Below are 7,015 nucleotides of genomic sequence, written 5' to 3'. Positions count from 1 at the left end.
AACAAATTGGTGGCAATAGGTTAAGAGTCACGGGATTCGTTACATTATAAAGCATCCAGTTTTATTGAAACATTAATGAAGTGGTAACATTTCATTTAGTACTTTAGAAAACTGCTTTATGATTAAAGTTTGGTTTCAAATTATAATATACGACATATTTCGCAATATCATCAACTCTATGGAAAATATGATTTCCATGTGTGCTGGACTTGTTTACACTGCTACAATTTGAATTTGAATGATGTATACAACATGACTATATTTACACTATAAACAACAATTGTACATGTCATGCAGTATGATGTACATGTACATGTATCCAGAAGAGACAATAAATACACAACATGAGTTTTTTTTTTTATCCTTGAATGAATATAACCATGTATACATGTATAATATTCAACATGCATAGTTATATTTGTTTGAACAGAGGTGCCACAGCGGTAAAGCTTGAGGTAGTTCGCCGAAAATTCAAACAAAATTTGGGATAAAATGTTGTGAATATAACAGAACGTTACCATTCTTATCCTAGATTTATCTTCTTATAATTCATTATTTACGTATGTTCTTTCAAGTGTATCTTGTGTGAGCTAATTAAACCTTATTTTCCATTATATCATTATTTAGGTTTTTTTTAAACGGTCTAGTATTTATCATTCACAAAACTGTTTTGCAACGTTTGAATGCAAGCATATTTTCAGTTGTTTTAAATATCTCGCTCACATCTGCCATTTTTTCAGCGGTGGAGCTGCACTTTTTTGTTTTCCAAACCCCAAAGTGCCAGTAAGTTTCAAACTAAGTATATTAACCAATATTGTAGAAAACTCGATCGACTTGTGTAATCCATCATCAGTGAGATGTATCTTCACAAGTCGTTTTCAAACTGAAAATATGATCTTAATCGTTAAACAAATTATCACGAATCGATACCCTGGTAATTGTTTTTCAATGTTGATGTTTGGGAGGAGGAATAAATTCTTTAAAACTGTAAGAGTGCTGTTCTGAAGCCTGCTTTACTGGAAACAAATGATGATAGAGACTCATTCTATGTTTTTTTTTGTAATGCCTTCTGGGCCAACTGTCCTCAACTTCCTCATCCAATAACTTTCTCGACCAAGTCTCTCGGTCTTTGGCCAACCCTCCTTGCGGTCTATGATAGTGATGGTAAGGTTTTGAAGATCTGCTTGGGTAGGCCCAGGTTATCTTAAATGACGACTTACAAGGAAGTCGGGTTTGCAAGTGTAATCACTTGGATGAGCATTCATGCGTTTGTTGAGTGGCTGCTTTGTCTCGCAAACATACTGCTTGCCAAATCAACACTGAAGAAGGTATACAATATTCTGGGTTTTGGAAGTTGCATTGAAAAATATAGTGTATACAATACGGAGATGCAAGTAAATATTTTGTTGGCAAGTCAGATATCGTCTGTTACCACACGACTTGCACCATCCTGTAGTTGAAGAGCTGTTATAAGAGGAAACATCAGCTCTCACAAATACGTCTTTCAGACTTGTTGGACTCCAAAAAGCTAAGACAGGAGGATTTAGAAATATCTTTCTTTCATACTTTTGGATGTTTGGCAATATTCTGCCAATTGACACGAATCAAATTTAAAGGGTTAGTAATGGCTGAATTGTGTGTTAAAACAAACGGAACTAATTTGCTTCGCCTCTTCTGTTTGTACTGTAATATGTCATTGCGGAAACCCCTTCTATATGTCCAATTTCTTATAACCTCGTTTTGTAAAAAAAAATTCTTGTAACTATTAAGTGACAGCCTCCTAAAAGGAGCAAATACGCTTTACTCTGGGCGCTTTATCATACGAAAAACTTTTTGTACAGTGGTTTGGATGACAGCTTAAAGGAGAAAGATACTGAAGTATTTGGATACAAAATATCAGACCAGGGGTATTATGGTTTTAACTATTTTTTGACAGTTTTAGGTTTTTGTATTTACAAGTCATATTATGTCTCCAAGCAAAAACTTAAATTTTTAGATGTGTATAATATGTTTATAAAAGAAATACGAAGAGTTATAACTGAGAACAAAACAGTTTCTTAAAATGTATTTTTCATTAATTTAAAAAGATTGATATAATAGAAAAAAATTTTATATTCTATTATATTCTGAGTATTGTCCTGCATACTCAGAAAGCATTTCACAGGGATACTTTATTGTAGCTTGGACAGTGGAGTAGAATTGTAACAAGCATTCTGAAGTAAGTTTATAGCAGAGGTCTGTTGATAAGACACCGTCCTTTATAGATATAGTGTTGTGTAAGAAATATATTTTAGAGTCATACATTTTATAATTATGTAAAGGTAACTGACTACGAATATATCGAGACGTTGTAGGCTACAATATTTTAAAAAGTAAAAGGAGAAAACGAATGTTTCCTTGATACACTTTTTAATATTCTGTTTGTGGTTTATGAGCACATCATATAGTTTTATATATTAAACAGAGTAAAAAGACAAGTCAAAGATCAGTGTTACACATTGGCGCTGTTATATTGGAGGTTTTTAAGCAATCGTTTTTACTAAACTGGCGAAAATGTAAAACAAGTCATGATTTCACTAATATGATGATTATGGCAGTTACAGATGTTAATAATTGTATTCAGTAGTCAATATGATCATCAATAAGAATCTTAACAATCGTATTTATTGTCAAAATGATTATATCGTGTTCCTGAATTGCCACTGAAAGTAATATAGGACATTACATTTACCCACATCTGAAGATTTTAAAAAGACAATTTAATATTGAAGACATATCGAATAATCAAATAGTATATGTTCCTTTAGTATTACTCGAATAACGAATATTTTGGCGTTTAGTACACTTTATGTGGTACACCGCTTGTCAAACTGACTATAATATGTGCAAGCTAAAGATCCGTCAACAGACAAATAGATAGTTTAATGTACGGCAATAAAATAGATACAATAACATTGATATTAGAACTATTTCAAAACAAGAATTCAACAGTCAGTCACTGGTTGAATTAAATAAAAACAATGTGTTCACTAAAGCTTTCTTTTAAAAATATTTGTGATAGTATAATGAATGTGTAGTATCTTATACAAAATACGCCTCTTTTAGATACGCCATTACAAGTTAAATATCATATTTGAAACAATTCACACGGTTACAATTAGCCGTTAGCTCACACTTAATTCGGAATGCAATTGATCAATACTATCTGATGTACAATTGATAAGTATATAATAGTAATCGCAATCCAATAATACCAAATATGTCATTTAAGATTTAAATGAAAAACGTTTTCAGTATAGGGAACAATTGACCTATAGTAAAATAGTTAAATATGCCTGCGTGTTAAAGGTTTATCGATACCAATTATATCAATGGTTTAAATAACCGTAACTCACAAAATCATCATATAGTGTTTCCTTTAAGATTTAATTCAACAATACGCTACATTAAAGGTCGACTCTCAAAGCAGTTTTTAAATGATACTCCGTACAGAAAACCGTTATCTGAACTACGTATTTGATACCCGACTGCCTCTAGAAGTTGTCTTTAGTGTGGATCTATGATAAAGTCGAGTTATGTTACTTCACAGTTTGATTTCATACCAACGAAATCACTTTTATTTTAATTCAATGTTTGACACAAAGTTAATATGAAAAAAAATAGAAGATGTATGATTGCAAGTTAGACAACTATCCACCAAGGTTACATGCACTATTCATTCTATCAACTTGTAAGAAGAAAGAAAAATAGTTCCAAGCATTAATTCTACACAAAATACGGAAGCTTCTCTAATTATTGGCTGAATCCCTTTCTAACAGTTGATAGCAGTCCCATGAATTGGTTATTAAAGATTCCTTATACAAATATTAAAATATAACATATAACTTTATAATGTAACATATCTAACCGTACAACAGAACCTAAGCTGCTTATTTGACATAGTCATCTATAAAAGGCCCCAAAATGACAATTCAAAAGAATTCAAACAAGACAACTGACTGTCTGATTTATTGAAGACTGTTTTTTTTTTTATGTTTTCGAACAAACTGCTATTCTTATTATACAATCGAAATTATAATAATTGGACTATTCGCTGCACATTGATTAAAAGTAATACATTGCGAGTGAGATTTCAGATTCAACATATCAATGAAAGGCTTAAATATTTTTCAGAACAGATATTTGACACAAGTTCTAAAACTAAAATAATGTGTGAAATGTTTGAATTGAATCAAGGTTTTATTATGTATGACATATATGAGACAATACAAGATGTGTCTACGGAAATAACATAGTCAAGTACATTATGTTAAAAACTAAAAAACGGACAAAATAGACAAAATCAGACGTTACAACACAAACAATTCATGCTTAAAGGACCACAATTTTGCAATATTTAATATAATAGGCTAAAAAGGTATTCATGTTTGCTTTTAAAGTAGCATCAAACCAGCATCTATGTAAAAAAATAGGTCCATTTTGTAGTAAAAAAAGGAAAACGTTATCATAGATAGTAGAGAACGTAATTCATTGACTCAGAACGTTTATGAAACTTTATTTAGAGATATTTATTACGTGTAGATTAAAATTAGCAATGAAAATTAACAAATATTATATATAATAATTACGTAATCCTTCCATAAAGTTACACGATATTTCTATTTCAATGTTTAAGTTACATTTAGCCGTAGAGCACTTACGTCATATATGAAACGAAAAATAAAGGATCCGATGTTTTTAAGCTATTTTGTGAATATGTTGTTATCCGTCTGGCTTTCATTTGTCAGGAAACCGTTACAACTTTAACCCACTTATATCACAAGTACACTTTGAAAATGTGTAGAACTGTTTTAATTATAGCTCTTGCTATTTTTGTTTATATTATATACAATGAAACTTTAATTCATTCAATACATTCTTCAAAAGTGTATTCTCCCGTAAAATTCTATTTATATCTGAAACAAAACGAATCACTAGAAACTAAATTTATGTTATGATATTCATATATATATATCATATGTATATTAACAATGTCTTCTTTATTGAAAAGCGTTTTTCTCGTGTATTGCATAATTGTTATTTTGCAAAATTTCTGTTTTTTGTATTCATTGTAAAACGTTTTCAAATTCGCTTTGCTAATGCATTTATAATAATAAAATAAATGCAGTGTATTTTGTTTTTGTCATTTTTTGTATTTTTTGATATGCTGTATTGAAAATGTTGATCAGTTTTGCTTTTCACAGTTTCTACTAATCAATTACTAGTTTCAAGATGATCAGCAAAATTTCTCATATAGATTTTGTTTCGAGGTCAACTGAATTCCGTCTCCTGTGGCAGAATTGTATTGCTGTGTTGAAGACCCCATCGGTGGCTTTCGGGTTTTTCCTGCATTTTGGTCGGGTTGTTGTTTTTTGTTTTTTTACTTTCACATTTTTACATATATATACATTTAGTGATTGAGAAATTTTTGGGGAAAAAAAACAACTCATTAGTGCTGGTAAAGCTTTTCATCCCTGAGGTAATCACACGCACTGCTGTGTTGACAAGAGCTATGATTGACAAGGTCATAATTATCAATCAATTGTTAAAAACACGTTGACTTGTCGATATACTAAGAATTGTCTACCTCGGGAATACATTACATTAGCTGTATTTGGCAAAACCTTCGGGATTTTCAGTCCTAAATAATCTTTAAGTTTGTAATTAATTTGTCTTTCTAGCGTTTTTGATTGATCGACAGTGACGAATCTTTTGTAGACAAAACACACGTCGGACTTACAACATTTTATCGCTGTTATCTATGTTTAGTTTATTTTACTGTAAATGGAGTCACATGATAATTCTGGGGTTGATAGAAAGGAGGTAGAGCGGAAATTTGTCTATCTATTATGTATTTCAAGATATTTGACAACAAATGCATTGTACTCTCGTGACCAGTTATAGCCATGGTGGTCATGCTAGTTGTTTGGTTGAAACAGATTTTACACTACATACCCTGTGAATCACTCAGTTAATGTTTGGTAGAAATTTGTCGCGATGTTTTATATGAGAAAATATTTTAAAAGTGAATTTTCGACGACGACGACGGACGACCATGATGTACGGCAAGTAATGTCAATAGTTCAAATGGTAAACTCAATCAATTGTTAGTATTACCTGTGGAAATCAGAACGATGGTTTCTTAATAATTTCCGAATTGATCACCGATGAAATAAAGAATGATTTGTTAGAAAGTTCATCGATGCAGTAGAACTGACCAATGAGCTGATGTTATCAAAGTTCTGATAACCAGAATTCTGTTACTCAGGTACTGGCATGAAAATAATGTTTTAAAGTTGTAGGTGTAACACCACTAATTCGGCCCGGCCAGAAAGCACATACCAGAAAGTAGTACATATTTAACACAAAATAGTTCCTACGCATGAGTGTAACTTTCAAAATATGTAGAATATTTAGGTATTGTTGGTATCAAATGAAAGCTGAATGACTGGTGATCATTGTAGAACACTTTTTGACTTATAATTTTGAATATTAAAAAAACTGCACCAAATTTTATACTTGTTGCCTGTATGTCAGATCTGAAGTACCTGTTTTGGTACATCCGAAGTTCCGGGAACCAGTTCTTTCTTATATGCCATTAAAGGTATGTTGATTTTTCCAGTACAAGACACCATAAAGTGTTGCTTTGACATGCAATGATTGTCACTTTATTTGAACTTGAAACAAAAGAGCTGTGTCTGCTTGAAATTGAGGAATTAAACATAGAAAGCAATGGGGCCATGAATTAGTGGTGTACTTCCTATTACAGAGAATCATCAGAAATTCAATTTTTAGAAGTTGTACCTATTCCAATGAAAATAAGTCATATTTGATGTAAGTAAACATGTTTAATCATCTTTTTTGGATGAACAATTTTGTTTATGAGAAATTTCAGCTCTTAAATTCACATAATCAGGTATTTTAGCCTTTTATGGTCACACAACATGCATGCAGATAAGACTTGACTCCAAATTCT

Source organism: Mytilus californianus, unplaced genomic scaffold (genome assembly GCF_021869535.1).
Source record: "Mytilus californianus isolate M0D057914Y unplaced genomic scaffold, xbMytCali1.0.p SCAF_9, whole genome shotgun sequence".
NCBI lineage: Eukaryota > Metazoa > Mollusca > Bivalvia > Mytilida > Mytilidae > Mytilus > Mytilus californianus.
The sequence above is the reverse complement of the archived record's forward strand: the minus strand, read 5'-3'. Positions refer to the sequence as shown.